General features: G+C 43.2%; 1 long non-coding RNA gene across 9 annotated transcripts in view; it reads right to left on the bottom strand.

Moving 5' to 3' along the window:
• The window catches only part of LOC137153350 (uncharacterized), a 55939-nt gene extending 41723 nt beyond the window's left edge, over positions 1–14216 (bottom strand). For all 9 annotated transcript variants that reach the window (XR_010919763.1, XR_010919765.1, XR_010919769.1 and 6 more), the window contains exon 1: positions 13924–14216. This is a non-coding gene — a long non-coding RNA (uncharacterized lncRNA). The remainder of the gene's footprint in view (positions 1–13923) is intronic.
• Positions 14217–18979: the final 4763 nt, after the last annotated feature.

Raw genomic sequence — 18979 nt, 5'->3', positions numbered from 1 at the left:
TTCTCATAATCCAAACATAAAGAAAATGCAAAAAATAAACAAACACCACAAATAGTGAAAAGGGAATTGGATTTTTAAAATTCTTTTAGTTTTATTAATCTAAGATATTATTAGTAACATAGATGAAGAAATTTCTTTTGTGTCACATTTTAAAAAATCATTTACCACCATCTCCCTTTCACTATAACTAGCTTTCTAATTTTCACAGTGTGATGCACTAAGACAACAAGACTTCCATTTCACTTCAATATCAAGTCCTGCTACACATTGGATGACTGCGTATAACAGACTACCTGCATCAGAGATGCAACTTTCTCCACGTTGTAGCTGCCATCACTGGGAATGCTGTTACTTCTTACCTTTGCAACAATGAAAAAATTCATATAGGCAAATATCACTATTGGTGCAAACATAACATTGTTGCACTAAAAAAATATCATTTTAAGAACCCTACTGCTCAACTCAAAGTAAAGCACAACATTTCTGAAAAACTGATCTCGAAAACAATTTTCTATATCCTAATTGTAACCTTAACTTCCATAGCAGATTTCATTCAAGGATCACAAAGAAACAAACAAAAATCTATACAATCATTTATAAATCTCAGAACACCTCTGTTAAATAAATGCTACTCTAATCACTTTACTGGAGCATCAGGGCAAAAAGAGAGAAGATGGCTTCCCCAAGGTCACACAGAGAGTCAGTAGCAGAGCCAAAAATCAAAGCCATTAGTTCTTACTCTGAGTCTCCCAGCTCTAACCAGAGGCAACACTCCCCCTTCTAACTAGAGGGGGGAAGTAGCTGATCCCTTCTGGGCCCATCCCCCCAATCTTCTTTTTCAACAAGTTACTAAAATGGATTTCATGGAATCAGAGAAGCAGTAATAGCCGAAAAGAAGTTGGCTGTACCGGAGCAGAGAGGTCAGTCAGCAACCAGCCAAAGCTCTGAAGGGTGCTGGACCTCCCAGAGATGCAGCATAGTCATTTGCCTACAGAGATTTGTCCTGCTGCCCTTCCAATTGTCGCAGTTTTTTGCCCTTAGGCTCTTCCTTCAATGCATACCCCAGGACTTCCTGTCCTGTCAAGGAACAAAGGAAATGTTTAAAACAGAGCTATAGGAACCTGCTAATCAGAACTTAAATCTCTGATGCTTTTACTTAGCAACACTAATACTTCATACAATATTGTACATGGTTCTCTGTAAGCCACGGACTGTGTGTGAGGTAGCTCAACACAGCTTATGAAGTATGGGATTTTAGGCTGTGATTTGAAATTCCATGGGAGATGGATACCTAAATCCCTTAGGCTCCTTTGAAAATCCCATCCTAAATGTCCTATTACGTTACGGCGCCACAGCCTTGCACTAGATCCTCATAAGATGGTTGGCTGAGCTTGGACAGATAGCAGGCCATGAGCCCAATTCTCATTGTCATGGAGGCCCCTTTACACCACCTTGCTAGTATAAAGGGGGTTTAAGGAGTGTGCAGATATGACTCCCACCCATCTTTAAACCCCTTCGCAATGCCAGATCCGTATAAAGCGGCCTTAGTTCTGAGGAGAAACAAAGCCCATAAATGGAAACTTGTGCTAGAAAGTGGTTTCTATCATTTAGCATCGCCCACCAGTAAAAGTAATGAATTATAAACCTAGGCTTTTTGGTGCAGCACTCGTGGGGGGCAGGGCAGAGAGCTAGAGAAGCCGCCGATGGGATGTGGCAGGTGAAAACAGCACTGTCAGATGCTCATGTCCCCAGCACAAAAATTACCCAGGACATTTTTTTCCCCACTGTTAAAACTAAGAACCACCAGTGTCATCATTCCCCCCACCCCTTCCATTTTTCCCAACAAATGCTTCTCAAAATCTCTTGTGGGACTCTGCAAATAGAATATCACATCATCCCGCCAGGCTGACGTTGTACTCATAAATATGCACTGGGTGAATGCAAGAGGTCATTTGCACTAGGAGCTTAGGTTTGCTTAGCAAGCCCAGAGAGCATTTCCCTGCTCTCAAGCACACTTCAGAGAGCTCCCACTGGTAGTTTTCCATCTTTAATCAAATCCAGGATTTTCCCAAAGAATTCAGGGATGATTCTAATAGGTTCCACAGTGAATCCAGTGAGTCCCCAACTCTCCCAATCACAGACTTGGGTAATAAGTAGTTTCTCTTGCGACTCAAGATTTTCAAACTTAGGTGCCTGAAGTTGGACTCAACCCTGTCTTTAAACAGACTGACTTTCAGTGCTGTAAAGCACCCACAAGTCTCACAAGAGCTGCCAAATGTTCAGTGCCTCAGAAAATAAGGAAACAATTTGATTTCAAGTGGGCAGTGTAACTTTAACCTGCCTTAGAGAGTACATGCTTAGGAGGTAAAAATAATTTCTCTCAGTGATCCCTGTACTTTCCTCTACTCTTTGTTCCTAATGGGGCCGAGCCCCCTTCACATCAGCCTCAAAGAGTGTGTGTTACTCAGCTGTTGAAGAACCAGCAGGGGGACTCACCCTGGTTTTAGGGGATTCGCAGCACAGTGGGCTAGTTTTTCTTGGTTGGGATTTATTTGAAAGTTTCCTGATGACAAAGCAGCATTTTGTTTTTCCTTAAAGCTTCAGTTTTGGCAGCTTGATCACTGAAAATAGTGGTGCACAGAAAAAGAGGAACAATGGAATAGCAGACAGCTGAATCAATAGACTCTGTCCCCTCTAAAAGCCATACCTAATGGATTATTGCGTGCCAGAGAGTGTCCTAACTCCACAGGTGCTTACAGTGGAGGCTGGAGAGATGCTAAAAACCAAGATCACTCACCAAATTAGCGTTAAAGATGAAGACCAAAATGTTCAAAGTGACTAGTGATGATGTGTGCCTCGACTTTTTGGCATCCACATCTGGATCTGTGTTCCAAGCTCACCACCCCAGCTCTCCAGCACAGGGACACCAGAACGACAGCTGGAATGACAACAGACCATCCAGCACTGCACGTTTCCACAGTACAACTGCCACTTGCTTCTCTGTTGTTAGTTCCAGAGGGGTAACTGTGTTAGTCTGCTTTTAGCAAAACAGCAAGAGCCCTGTGGCACCTTAAAAACTAACCCATTTATTTCAGCATAAGCCTTCATGGGCAGAAACCCGCTCCGTCGGACGCATGAAATGGAACCTTCGGTTTGGAAGGTTCATATACACGTGCAAGGATGGGCGAGTTACAGCACAGTGAGGAGGGCAAGATCCAGGAACGTGGCCTCGTGCATCTGCAAGTTCCGCAGCCCAAGCCTGCCTGATGATGTGATCCCACCTATTGGTGCTCACTTCTTGGGCCCAGAAGTGGCACTCCACCATCTGCAACTGCTCTGTGAATGCCACCAACAACCTTGAGTTTGCTTTCGCTCTGTCTCACAGCAATCAGTCCGCCAGGAGACAGTCATAGTCCATGCTGATTCGGTTTTTTGTATGGCTCAGCAAACACAGGAGCATAGTGCCTCTCGGGCGTGCAATGCTTATGACAACAGTGCAGAGCTGTGTATGCTCCATGCTTCTGTCAGATATGGTAGACAGCAAGGAGGGCTGTGTGGGTTTGTGGGATTTTTTAAAAGGCACAAAAATGATGGAATATAGGTCACATGATAGGCTAGAGATAGGTAAACATTGGGAAGTTGGCCCTTTACTCCCAGTCCCCCCTGCATGACTCCTTTCTGTCCCACCACCCATGACCAAAACTTCCTAAAAGACAATGTGCTAGACGGGGTGCGTTGCACCTACCCACCATGCATCACAACATGCATCAACACAAGCACTAACGGTGAGTACACGCAACACTGATGTAAGGAGCTAAGTATGCACACGTACAAGTGATAGACTAACTGCAGCAGCTTGATGCTGACATAACTGGCATCGGCAAAAGTTTGTAGGGTAGACATGCCTTGAAGCACCCAAAATTACTAGTTACTTTTCAATACTTGGCTGAAGAACTTAGCTTAGCCAAGCTCTCGACTGTAACCTAGGTCCTTTCTCAGTTGCAGGAAACGGAACTTGAAGTTGCAGAGAGTCTAATGCTACCACTAATACAGATTCAAATGATTTCACTAAAGCAAAAACAGGCAAAGAAACTTACAATTGTTCACTATAAGAGAGATGGTGGAAGACTAATATAGATGGCTCAGCTGAGACAGGGATGATGACTGGAATGTTTGTAGCATAAGAAAATAAAGTCATTCACCCTTGTTGCCTTGGAGTAACAGAAATTAAGATGTGGTCACGCAAGAATGGTGTTGACTGCAGCATGGAATTGACTTCACTCTGGATGGTTTTGCTATCGCTGGCAGAATCTTTGAGTCAAGTTGCTAACTCAGACTCAGTTTGAACTGGCAAAAATATTATTCGGATATTTGAATCTACACATATGTGCACAGGCCAAAATATTCCAACTGTGTTGTCCAACCTTAGGCACCTAAATAGGTGTCCTGATTTTCAGAGATGCTGAGCACTTCCAGTTCTCATGGTCCACACATTGTAAATATGGGTTGACATGTCTAATTCTAGATCCAAAACACTGAAAATTTTGCCTAAAAAATATAAATTCTGACCAAAGGGCAGAGTTCAGGTACCTCTCTCACCATCCCTCAATTCTCAGAAGATCTTCAGTCAGACCTCTAATCACATCTGGCATTTTGCTGTTACCTCACACTGGGGTTATTAAAAGATGGTGACTATTGGTAGCGTGGTATATTTGGAGTGGAACTGTTGTTGCAAGAGGGAAGTGAACCCATGGGATGAAGTATCTGTTAAAGACATCACTCATCCCAACCATGGAGTTTAGAACTTGCTGTATTTGTCCAAGGTCATAGAAAAATAATTCTACTGAAGCTTCAGGAAAACTATTGATGGTAAGAGTGGGATTTTCAAAAGCATTTACCTAACTTTGGAAAATACCACTGTAAAATGACCTATATGATTCACCATAGTCTGGATTTAGACATAGTTACATACACATCTGTCTTGTTTTATTTATGCTGTAAACTCAACAGAGCATGGAACATGACTTAATCCATGTTTACAAAGCACCATGTGACTTTATGATGCTGCATAAACAGAGAGAGAAGTTTTGTGCCCTGCTAAACCAGAGTTCATATTCATTTCATAGTCTGATACAGCCAACGCTGGAAACTGGTTATCCATGCACACTAATACGTTTTTAAAGAACACAAAATCCACGTTATATAGTAGGTTTACCCTTAGTGGCCAATGCATTGTGAAAGCCTCATGCTGGTTGGTATGCAGGGGAAAGAGAACTGTAAGAACTGGAACTAGATAAAAAAAAAGGGCAGTGTTGCAAAAAGAAACAACAAATCATGCTTTAAAGACACATATCTTCTTCCAAACAGTAACCTAATAACCCTTAGAACACAAGGAACAAAGCTTTCTTCTGAAAGTTGCTGTTTGCAGTAAAGCATTTAAACAGAATTCTGCAAAATCAGTTAGTTCCATTTACCAGGGTGCAATGGAGAAATCTGTCACATTTAAGAGACCAATGCATAAACCTTGGGCCAACAGCATTCACAGTGGCTTCCTCTAAAATGACAGTGATGCATATATTGGAGTTTTAGTCACTCCCATCTGGCTGCAGGGCTGGAACAAATTGTGAAGAAAAAAATAATTAAATTCATAGAGGTACATGGTGAAGGGGTTTAATGCAATGTGCATTTACCAAAGTCAGATCATGACAAACTAACCAGATTTTTTAGATAAGGGAAGGACAGAAAATCTAATATACAGGGACTTCAGGAAAGCACTTGACATAGTACTATATGAAAAATTATTAATTAGGGAAGACAGAGATGAACACAAGAATTAAAGTGGATAATTAACTGGCTAAAGTGGAGAAGGCAACCAGTTGTGCTGAAATGTGAATTATCAGAATGGAGGGAGGTTACTAGTGAAGTTCCTCAAGGATCAGTCTTGCAATCAGTCTTATTCAACATTTTTATTAATGACCTTGGCACAAAAAGTAGGCATGCACTAATTAAATTTGCTGATGATACACAGTTGGGAGATACTGTTAATACAGAGGAGGATTGGAATATTATACAGGAAGATCTGCATGAACTTAAAGGCTGACGTGATAGAAATGGGATGAGATTCAATAGTACAAAGTGCAAGGTGATGCACTGGGTCTAATAATAAAAATTTCTGCTGGGAGTTCATCAGCTGAAAGCAAGAGGAGAGAGACCGGAGTGTGTGGGTCGATCACTGGATGACTATGAGACACCAATGTGAAGTGTTTGTGAAAAAGCCAAATGTGATCCTTGGATGTAACAGGCGAGGCATTTTCGACAGAGATAGAGAAGTATTAATGCCATTATAGAAGGCAGTGTTAAGACCTCATTTGGAATTCTCCATATAATTCTGGTCACTCATGTTCAAGAAAGATGAATTTAAACTAGAAGAGGTGCACAGAAGAGCTACTAGGATGATATGGGGAATGGAGGACCTATTTTATGAGAGCTTGACTTGATTAGTCGAGCAGAGAGAAGGCCCGGAGGAGATACGATTGCTCTCTACAAATATATTAGGGGGTACATACCAGGGAGAGCAAAGAACTATTTAAGCTAAAGGATAATGCTGACACAAGAACAAATGGATACAAACTGGCCATGAATAAATTTAGGCTGGAAATTAGAAGGTTTTTAACCATCAGAGGAGTGATGTTCTGGTATAGCCTTCCGATAGGAGTTGTGGGGCAAACACCACAATTAAGTTTTGAAAAAGAGATGGATACATTTATGAGTGCAACTGTAGGACAGGGTTGCTTGTGAAGGTAGAAGGCGGGCTCAACAGCCTTGCAGCTCATTTTCGGTTTATGACTCGTGTTCCTAAAAGCACATGCTTCAGTCAGGAAAGGATTTCCCTCTCACCCACTGTATTCTGTTTTTATCATCTCTTTCCTCTGGAGCATCAGGGATGACCAGGGCTGGTGATGGGACATAGGACAGTGGCTGTGAGATGGCACCTAGCGTGCTCTCTCTCAGGTGCTTGACTGGCTGGTTCTTGCTCACATGCTCAGGGTCTAACTTATTGCCATACGTGGGAGTTGGGAAGTAATGTTCCCCCAAGTCGGACTGGCAGTGACCTTGGGTTTATTTAACCTTCCTCTGCAGCATGTGGATGTGGGTCACTTGACAGGTTATCTGGGCGTATCTCATTTAATCATTTCCCTGCCACTGCGGCGGCCTCAGGCATTGGTGCACCTCAGTCCTTCCTATTCTCGGCTTGTGCACATAGTCGTCTAGTCTGCTGCAGGCTGTAATACTTGGGTCTAATTTCAGTTGTCGGGTTTAGTGCATAGGGGCTGGCTGGTATTAGTGGCGTGTGATACAGAGGGGGTCCAACTGGATGATGTGGTGATCTCTTCGGCTTTCAACTCTGTGGGTACGCTACCCAACCCACAGCAGGGAGTCTCAGAGCCGGGGTTGAAAGACTCAGGCTTGCGCTCTCATGCTAAAAATAGCTGTGTGGACATTGCAGCTCAGGGTGCAACACGGGCTCTGAAGCTTAGGGAGTGGGATGGGCATCAGAGCCCTCACTCCAGCCCCAGCCGCAATGTCTACACATCTATTTTTAGCACAGTAGTGAGAGCCGAAGTCTGTCGAGCTGCCACTCAAAGTATAGCTGTACTCTATGACTCTAGGACACTACTTCTCAGGTGAAAATAAGTGAGATCAAGCAAATTGATGCCACGTAGCTTTGGAACGTTGCCAAGGAGGAAGAGAGTGAAGTCATCAAGAACACAGGAAAAACCTTGCGGCTCGTTTGAGAACTGAAAACCACCACCTTCTAATAGCGCATGAAAAAATACAGTACTTGACTTTCCATCTCCATGGTAACCTCCTCCCTCAAATTGCTTCCAACATGATTTCTTTTTGACTCCCCTGGCTTCTTTGCTGGCCTTGGAACAAAGCAGCCAAGGCTAAAGCGCTGGTAGTCAAAAAACAGAAGATGACGACGGGCTGCGCAACTGTTCTTTGTCTTCAGCAGCAAGTGACGAGGAGGGCTTGGCTTCCCCTTCCCCTCAAGGAAACGTCTGTGCCGCCATCACCAACCAGAACACATGTGTTTTCTGTACTCGGAAGTTTCCGTGAAGCAAGCCAAAGGCAAAGCACCTCAACAGGATGATGACAGGTGGGATGCATGGCCGCAAACTGAGTAAAAGGGCAGTAAACAATGGCTGAAGCTGTTACTGGCAGGGGCCAGGCTTGGATAACTCCTTCCAGCAGACCTCCTGCTTCTGGAAGATCTATGTTGGCATTTGAAACTCTACACACACTCAACCACTCCAAGCGCCTGCAGTTTTAAAGACTGAGCCTCCTAAGGGACGAGCAAGAGCCTGGAGATGGAGGAAGATGTGGAAGATAATAGATAGGTGGAATAGGCCCCTTAGATACCATGGTGATAAATGCTATGTACAAAATTAAAATGGGTCGGGAGCGTCACATACAGCTACAGACAATTCCTCTATAATCTGTTCTAGAGACATGTACAGGTGTGTGTGTGGGGGGGGGGGGGGGGGTGTTGGGAGATGCGCGTGCACACACACACACACACACCGCCCTGACACACTCAGGATGTTTTCTGTGGAGGGCCCTCAACTCTAGAACACTCAAGACTTCCTTACGCTTGCTTGTTTTTTAATTATTATTTACACAGTACAAGTTATGGGGGCTAAGGGCCCTACAGCCATAAGACAGGCCTCTGGCCCAGAGAGTTACACACACCACTGTTTCTTGTTCCCTTTTCAGTGTATGGTGGTTCACAGGGGCTGTTTATATTCTGTTACGTTCCACACACGGTTGGACATTACTCTCAAATGGTTTCAGACTTAAAGTATTTAGGCACATTGCCCTATTCATGACCTTACATTCAGACAGTGCTTTCCACCCAGATGGCTATTATCCAAATCTTCAGAAACTTTACTAACTGGACAAATGATGTACAGGAGTCAGCCCACGCACTAGTCAACTGCAGCCACAGAATGCAGCAACAGCACTACACAGCAGCTCAGGACACGATAATGCAAGAATAATGCATCCAAAAGAGGGAAATGCTTGGATGTGATATAAATAACAACAAAAAACCTAACGAAGTCTTGAGTGTTTCAGAGTTGAGGCCCCTCCACAGAGAAAGTCCTGAGCATGTTAGGATGTCTCTCTCTCTCTCTCTCACACATGACTTTAGGTAGGTCAGGTGGCTCTGAGTCTGCATACAAATAGCCAAGCCACTGCTGCTGCTTTTTGTTTTTGCAAACTTAGCATCCTTTCCATCTACACAACTGCACTAGGTAGCATGCAAGCCTTAGGATCACTGTGAGGAAAGGAGGAGAGCAGGGTTGTACAGTGTGAACATGGCACATCTGACACCTTTCAAAGAGTGAGGCTGGAGGTGAAAATAGCAAAAAAGGGACTAAAGTAGATGGACTCATGGAACTGAGAAGCCATTCAGAGAATGCCTGCAGGGGATATAGCCAGGGCAACAGCAAGGAGTGTTTACCTCACTGCAGTCAAAAGCAAGCCCTTTCAGCTTCAGCATGAGCCCAGAGATTTCTAGAGAAGGTGGGTATAAATCACTGATTAAAAGGAAGCCCGTCCAGTGGTGAAGTTAAGAGTACTCGGCTCTATTTCTTGCACTCTCCATGACCAAGTCATTGCACCTCCATGACTCAGTTTCCCTCCCTGGAAAATTGGGATAAAAAGACTTACCTTTAAAAGTGACCTGAAACTTTTGGGTGAAAAAGTGCCATCTCCATAGTGTTAATTATGACGATGGAGTAAATCCCAGTGCTCAAGGCCCTTCACTGAGAGTATCCTACGCCGCCATCAGGGCTTCAATATCTTTATCAGTTTTCAGCCAACTACACATGGCAGGCCTCTTCCATTTCTGGTAAGTCTCTTTTTCCATCCAGTGCGGGATTGGCCCCTTCAATATATTCCCAAGAGCCTTGATTTGTAACAATAGCTGGGTATTTCAGGTAACTGTGATGCATAGGCCATGTTGTTCTTTGCATCTATGCTGCTATTATACTCCTACACTTCTCTTCCTCTGACAAAGCATGTGGGAAGAAACTAGGGGATGTAACATCCCTAACTCAGGAAGACTAGAACAACTGCTATTCTATAGACCAATGCATCAGGATTCTCCAGTTTGATGGAACAGCAATAAGAAAGGGAAATACATCTCGCCTCCTTCAGAAAGGTTCAGTAAACTGGAAATATTAGACCACCAATGCAGCAGTCTGTCACCTGCAAGAGTTATTTTGTTAAATGTGCATCATGTGAACGAATCTGGCGATGCAAGAGAACTTTGATATTCTTAAAGATTAAGGTTCCTAAATGAAAAATCTACTGAGACAATATAATTGAGTTACAGCTACAGTCGATGGAAGCATGCAGCACTGTACCAAAAGATGCACCAAGAAATTCAGATGCCTTCTTTTAGGGAGTTTCTAATCTCCTACAATATCAGGCAATGTACAAGACAATCTGTTGCTGCCTGCAAGGTCTTTCTCATCACCTCTTTCCCTTCTTCCACCCCTATTAACATGCATACCTGCCATACCAGCTTGGCCTGCAGCCATATCATCATGTGCAGTGATCCAGTCAGCTCCTAGCAGGGTCATGCTGCGTCAGTACATGAATGGGGAAATTGTAACAAAACACTTCTATGCAGCAGGAGATAGTTCTGGTTGTTTAACAAATGGCATTTTACCTTCTGTAAATGCACTGAACTACTGCCCTCATGGTGATACCAGGAATCCAAAAGTGCTATTTTTTGGATGAATCGTAAAATCGAGTTCTGACTCCTCCTGCTTATGAAAAGATCCCATGGGGATTTTGTTTATTTGCTTGCTTTGCAAGAGCAGGGGGCATTAATACTGGTCTCCCAATAAATGTAGCCCCACTAAAGTTTTCCTTGCAATTTCAGTTGAGTACAGCCACCTTCACTTCCTGTCTTACATTGTTATGTAACGTTAGCAAGGGGAGTTTTTCTAAGGCAAAGATCATCTAGGTGCCCAATTCTCACTGGACCTCACTGGGAGTTGGGTGCAAAATTCCTGTTTGTGCCTTAGAAAATCTCCTCCTGAAAAGTTAGGCCCTTTTGCATTTACTCTGAATATGCCTGGGATAGGGATAGCATCCTCTTCTGTCATATCATGTATGTTGTTGATGTTTAACCAGTAATGCTTTTTCAGCCTAACATGATATTATGTTTTTATTGATATAAAAGTCAAATCATTTTTCATGAAAAACTGAACTAATAATGAAGACAGGAAGTCCACAATCACTCTAGATAGAAGTGGAGTCACGTGCAAGATTACATAGGTTATAATACGTGTGCAGAAAGATAGAAAGTTATGAAACTGAAAGCAGCAGTGGTATTTGACTAATAACTGATGATAAAAAGATGCAAGGAAGTATAGGAAATAATTTCACTGGGTTTTACCTTCTAGTTTCTCTTGATACAGAACCTGGCTTATTATATTAATTCTTTCCAAAAAGCCTGTTATTACTAAAGAAGTTAATCCAAATTAAATGTTTAATGAAACAGAACTTAACTATGGATAGTAAACAGTACTGGTCCCAGGCTAATAATGCTGTTTATCTGGGCTAAACCTACTAAAAGGGGAAAAGCCAGTTTATTGAGATAACTTTTGTCTCAACCACCTTTCCACAGAAATGATCTAAAAACAGAAACTGCATCATGTACACTGGGACAGAAACAATGCATACAAGGTAGAAAACCATTGCTGTAAAGTTATTATTAAGTTCTATGACGTGATTGTTCCTGAATTTGCAAAACTCTCACACACGCGGCTTGTAAAGCATTGGTTCTCAACCTTCTCTATATCATAACCTGATGTTAAAATAGAAACAAGTTTTGAGACATTTCCCACCCCTTACCATTGTCTAACTTTAAAGAAAAAGCACTCTCAGTCCCTATAACGTAACAGCTACAAAAAAGGTAAGAGAAATGAAAGGGAAAGACAGGTATTGCAAAGTCGCCCCAAAATTTTTCATCAGGACAAATTCATCATAAAAAATTCTGATTATTTTTTAAACCTTGCTTTTTCACACTGGGGGCACACCTAGCCTACATGGAAACATGCTCAAATTGGGCCAAATCCACAAAGCACTTACACATGTGCTTAAGTGCAATGGCGGATGGGGGCTGCTGTTAAATTCACCTCCTGCATTTTGTGATTAACCAAGACTGCCAGCCTTTGGGGGCAGGGATTTTTTTTTCATTATTATTATTCCATGTTTGTACAACACCCAGCACCAAGGGGTCCTGCTGAGGCCTCTAGCTGCTTCCACAATACAGATAACAGACACTGAAATAATATTTAGCTCATCCGTCTATAGTGCCTTCAAGTCTATTTCATGCAGTATCGTAGGTGCTCTCTGCTTCAGGGATCTTACACTCTCAGCTTAGAGACAGCATAAGAAGTGAGAGCAAACAAGGTATAAGTGATGGGCAGGAAACAGAGCTTGGGGTCAGAGGATAAAGGTCATAAAGATCACAGGGTTATTTAAGTTTGCTGCATGCATGTCATTTATTTGTATCTTTTGCTCTCATTGTCTTTTACTGCTGCCCTTGTTTTTGGTTGGCCTCATGAAAGCAGAGCCTCTTTCGGATGGATGCAGGCGTGGAGTGGGAAGGGTGCTGGATGCTTTGGGATCATGAGATTGTTCTGCCCAGAGCGGGTGGCCTGCAAGCAGGGATCAGAATGGAAACGCTCGTGGCACTGAGGCTGGTGTCACAAGAACAGACCCATGTTTCCAAGACAAGGCAGGCTGGATCAGAGCTCAAAATATGAACAGCATTTCACCAGGCTCCCCCAAGCTGTTCTTAGCATCTTGGTAAACATCCAGCATCCTGTGACCCAGAGAGGATTTGGGGGAGGGAGGGAGCCGGGGTAGAAGAATCATTTTTTTTTAAACCTCTCACGGAGTTATGAAGAGAACATTTGGCTGTCAGAATTATCAGCCAGCCCATACGGAAGCAAACAGCAGCCTCTGCTAATGCGCAGGAGCTGGGCTGGAGACCCAGACCTCCTCCTGACACAGCACCACCCGCAGCTAAGCTTCACAGCAAGGCAGCACTTCCTCCTCTGAACGGGGAGGCATGATCTGCATCACCATTTCATGGCGGCTGTTGCCTCAGTAACCATGACACACACCCACATCCCCCCCCCCCCCCCCCCCCCCCCCCCCCACACACACACACAGCATACAGCACAGAACAGAACGTTTCCCTCTCCCTAACTGATGTGGAGTGGTTGTTTTTTTTAAAAAAAACAACAAACAAAAAACCAGGACGGCTCAGGCTGTTCCTGTTCTTTTAAGTGGCTCCATTTGTTCATCCCTCGTAACTGGGTCACCGTTCACACGAGGCTAATGACCCCTAGCTGGAAACAAAACACTTTCTTGTTGTCACTGCACCCCAGCTTGCTGCTACTTTATATTTCCTCCCAATTGCTTGGGTTATATTCACCATCCCAGCGCTTCTGTATTTGCAGAAGGACACAGAGCTGTCTTGGACACACCCAGGGCATTCAACTATTATTCCTACATTACTCCTCCACCACACCCCTCCCCCCACCTGCCACACACGGAGTGCAAGTAACAGGGGCGCCGCTTCCGGAGACCTGTTTGCTGTCTGAAAGATGCTCTCAGCTCCCAGACCTATATCACAATAATAATCCTGTACACTCCCCTGGAGCCTCTCGTCCAAGGATCTCAGAATACTTCACAAACATTAAGCCTCCAGGTACCCCAGTGAAGCAAGGATAAGAAATTGGCACTAACAGCATGTGACATACAGATGCTGAGGGTGCAAGGGTTTCTCTTACTAAATGCGGCACTGGAATTTTTTTTTTGTTTTTTTACTTGCCTTATTTTCGACCCCATTTTAGCCGTGCTGGTGATGGGATGTCTCCGTCAGTACAGCAGTGTCAAATTCTGCTACATCAGCTAATCTCACATCTTTAGCACCAATACCTTTCTTTATCTGGTCTTCACCCTGGAAGATTTTCTAGGTAACAGTTAGCCTGTCTACTGGTGTCACAAGGGGCTCGCTCCTGCCTTTTAGACATGTCGACATGTGAAGGTGAGGGGCAGATGATGAAATCTGCAGCAAGCATCTTCCAACCCAAGCACAGAGCTTCCTTCCTTCCTCCCACCACTCCCTGAGCGTGTTTGTTTCAGGAATGAAAAAGTGCTGCAGAAGCTCCCAGCCCTGCTATTGGTTCTGCCAGATACACCTCTGCATTCTTATTGGCTGGGCCAAGAAGAGGAAAAGCGGGGAGATACCATCTCTAAATGGTCATGGTTTCAAAACAAACCCAGGTTCCAAGGAGCAGACGTTCCCAAAGGCATCCATAAAGAATCTGGAACTAAAAATAAAGATATCCAAAAGAGATCTCTGTGTGTGTGTGTCTCTCTCTCTCTCTCTCATGCCACAAACTCTCCGCATGGGCTGGCTTTTTTTTTTTTTTTTTAAATAAAGTACTGTATTTTGAGCTTCAACTAAAAGGACAACAGAAAACCGTGGAAAGCCATGAGCTGCCTCTCAGTGAATGCAGTTTAAATCACTGGTGTACAATGACAACACCACTGGGCTCTTTTCATTTGTATTACTCAAAGTGCTTTACAAAGAAAGCCAATTGTCATTATCCCCCATTTACACATGGGGAAGCCAAGGCCCAGCGAAATGAACGGACTTGCCCAAGGTCATCCAGCAGGTCAGCGAAACGGGTGGAAACAGAGCCCGGGCACTCCTGGATTCCCATCCACTGAACTACTCTCTTTCCAATATACACACATACAGTACTGACATGCACTCCAGGTATTATCCACTTGAACATGCACAAATTATCACATACATAATACCAAATGTGGATTTTTTCAAAGTTATAAGCCATGGAAAACAGATTTAGAACAGGAAGTCTTAGACAAGCTTAATATAGACATTGTTACCTCTCCAGCGATAATAATTAATGTTGACATTACAGTAACACCACAGGCCCTGGCCAGGATTCCATCACGATGGATGCTGTACAGACACAAATTAAGATGTGGTCCCTGCCTCAAAGAGACTGCAATATAGGAATAGGCATACAACACTGTTATAGAATTGATGTGTATGCTGATTATAAGTACTGTTTATTGTGACCACTGATCTCCATATTACATATATAAATGTGGACATAAGGTACTGTTCTATACAGCAAAAACAACAAGAGTCCTGTATCACTTTAAAGACTAACAATTTTAATTTCTGCAGGCATAAGCTTTCGTGGGCTGCAAACCACACGAAAGCTTATGCCTACAGAAATTAAAATTGTTAGTCTTTGAAGTGCTATAGAACTCTGGTTGTTTTTGCTGTATACAGACTAACACGGCTCCCCCTCTGGAACTGTTCTATGCAAGCTGCACGTGGATAGCACAGTACTTGCTGCGGCTAGAAATGACTACACAGTTTATTTATAACTATGCTTTCAGGGACCATTTCAGGATTATCTGTAACTGCCTCCACCCTCCCATTTTGTTTTCCATGGGTGGAGCAGGAACTTATGAGTTCGGAGAGGCAGGCAAATGGCAAAGAAGTTGGTCCAATAAAACATTACTTCACCCACCTTCTCTCTCGAATATCCTGGGACGACAGGGCCATTGCATACAAAGGCTGTCCCAGCAGGAATCACTTTGGGGAGCCTGCTTTACACACACACACATCCGGCCCTGATGCTTCCTGCATTCCCTCAGGCTCACCCAAGCACCTCTTCCTGCCTCCCTGCTCATCTCTCTCCTACGTTCTCCTCCCCAACTCTCTCCCATCGCTTTCCATTCCCCTTCTCCCGCCCCCCTCCATTGCTAATTCTCTCCCTCCATTCTTCCTATCCCAGCTCTCTCCCCACCCCAGTCAGGACTTTCCTACAGAAAATGCAATTTGTGTAAAACTAAATTTTTCCATGGGAAAAGTATTGATTTTGCCCAATAAATCTGATTTTTCTCTATGGAATATTAAAATGAAATATTCATTTTGGGTTGGTTCAGCCAATATTGGTATATTTCATTTTTTTAATTAACCTGATACATTCGGTTTTGAATCAGTTCTACAAAACATTAAATGTTTCCCTCCCTTTGCATTGTCTTACGGTTGAAATTTGGGTCCTCATTCTCTCCTATGAGCCAGGCCCCAGGCTCCTCAGAGGACTGCAATGCTGATTTCTCTCTCAACACGCCACGTGGTGTATCAGGGATGCCACACGACTGTGCACATCACAGGGATATGTAGTCTGACCAGGGACCCTGGCCCACTGGGGGGTATGGGAGTATCAGCTTCCAAACTACAACTCCCACAGGCGGTGCACCACTAGGGAAAACGAAGATTAATATGGAGCTAATTCAAAAGGAAGTGGTTCAGATTAGTTCGATAAACCAAAATGGAAAACGTCCGTTTTCAACATTTTGAATTTTTTCTTTTAATTTCTGTTCTGCAAAAGGTCCGGACGGGGGATGAAAACAAATGTTTAATGTCATAATTTCTGTCCCAGTTTTGCTCTGCTCTAGTACTGTGGTGTATACAGAGTCATACAGGTGTAGGCTTATGCAAACAGGAGCGCATGGCTACATTTAAGGTGCACTGTCTACAAACACAGGGGCAAGCCCTTCTGGATAAATCCCACAGAATATATTATGGATGAAATCCATTGAGTTCTGGGGAAATTACTCAAAGCCCTCTAGAACTGAAGAGGTAATGAAATCCATTCTAGAACCATTCCAAAGGAAACAACAGCTGGGCTAGAAGGCTAGTCATGATTCTTAAGGTTGATTTTAAAACGCTGTTTCTAAGATTTCCACTTCAGTTCTATACGTTTCATCTATTGATCTAAATCAATCTCAGAGCTCTTCACAATCAGTAATGGGATTTCTCCTCACAGTCCCCTATGGTAGGGAAGCATTATCATCCCCATTTTACAGAAGGGAAACTGAGGCACAGGGTAGATTTAGTTATTTGTCCAATAATCACACAGAGTCTGTGACGGAGCTGGGAAGTGAACCCAGAGTGCCAGTCCAGTGCCCGGTCCATTAGACTAAGAGGAAGGATGGTCCAGTGGTTAGGGCACTAGTCTAGGACTTGGGAAACCTGGATGCAATTCTCTGCTCTGCCACAGACTTCCCATTTAGTACTCCTGTGCCTCACTCAGCCATCTGTAAAAACTGGGATAATAATACTTCCCAATTTCACAGGGTGTTGTGAGGATAAATAATTGTGAAGAGCTTTGAGTTCTCCTGATGAAAAGCATTATACAAGAGCTAGGTATTACTGTTATCCCTACTGCATCATTTTCATTAGAGTGTCTATGTATTCATATACGGGTGTCTCAATAAACATTAAACATGTACTCATGGTACTTGCTGGTCTCCACACAGCTGGCATCACATACTGGTGTGGCCAAGCATGCACTAGCATGCACACCTACATTCATGACAAGCGTAGGTGCAGGCACTGGTACAGCTGAGTGCAGGGAGACATGCAGATGTGGCTGCATGCAGCTCTGCTCACGGATACAGTACAAGCATTGCATATAGCAGCAATGAGCTCAATGGAAATTTCCCAGAAGAGTCACATAGGCCTAAGAGAATGAATTAAGCCCCTGGGAAGCATCAGCTGCTTGCATTTCAGCTGTGAGCCTCTGCAGAGGATAACCTTCTCTCTCCTTCCTTCAGTTTAACAGCCAGTACAGAGCTAGAGAGAGCATTGGGGAGATCCTTGCACCTGCCCCCCACCCTGAACTCCTTGTATGCACCACCAAGTAGCAAGGCAATCATGTGCATGGGGCATTTTTCAGCCTGCCACGTACTAATCTAAACTGGTTCAGTCCGCCTGATGCAGTAACCTGCTGCTGAGTTGGACTGTGCACTGGATTCTTTCGGTTCTTACAAACACTGCAACAAAGTGCAGAATCAGAAAGAATTAAAACAAATACAACCCAATCTAATTTACTGTATGTCATTTGTAATTCATGCATTTGCATTTTCATGCTGCTTGGATGGTGAAATCAGATTAGTTAGTTTCACTTAGTTGGCCCCTAAATGCAAAGGTGATACAGAAGGTTTGTTTATACTCAAGACTAGAGGTGGGATTTTTAAAAAAGTCTAATGAAGTCAGGCATACAGCTCCTATTGAATTCAATGCAATTTGGGCCCTTCATTCCACCATTAGGCTTCTCTGAAAACTCCAGCCCTAGTTCCAACTTGCCTAGCTCAATGGTATTGCCTACAACACAGGTAGCATCTTTTCTAAACCTGTTAATTTATACTTCTTTAAAAACAAACATTTCTACTCATGTTACAACAAAATTCATAAGGCGATAGACCCTTAACATCTGTTCCCTTTAGCACAAGCAGAAAGATCATACATTATGTTGCACAACAGCAGCAGCAGCAGCAACAACAACAAAACACCAAAAAGTACCTAAATGATTTTCTTGTAATTGGCTATTAAGAACTTGTACCACTAATTAATTAATCTATTAATTAGACATCTTATCATTGTGGACATGTTAGCAAGTTGCCAAAGCAGGAACTAGCCTCTGGGGCAGGCAGGAAATAAGAAAAGCAGGAAAATGTAAACAATTAGAAAAAAAAAGATTGAAAAGTAGAAAAAAAGTGCGCCTCAAGTTAGAGACCCAGAAATAGATAATAAATATAAGTGAGATTCAAGAAATGTCTCAAATTAATTTACAAGAAGAAAAAAAATAGAACCTAAAAATGAATGTAATAAGTATCTATCCATCAGCAGGGGTCTGTACGGCATCTTGCACTATGAAAACAAAAGGCGCACAGAGACACATCCTACAACCATTTCCATGATATGAGCACAGGGATGCATTTCTGTAACAACAACTAAGCACCTGATTCAATCCACATGAATGGGAGG

This window comes from Emydura macquarii, unplaced genomic scaffold (assembly GCF_026122565.2).
Source record: "Emydura macquarii macquarii isolate MOO-44397 ecotype Brisbane River unplaced genomic scaffold, CSIRO-AGI_Emac_v2 contig_237, whole genome shotgun sequence".
Taxonomy (NCBI): Eukaryota; Metazoa; Chordata; order Testudines; family Chelidae; genus Emydura; species Emydura macquarii.
This window is presented reverse-complemented; position numbering and strand designations above follow the sequence as displayed.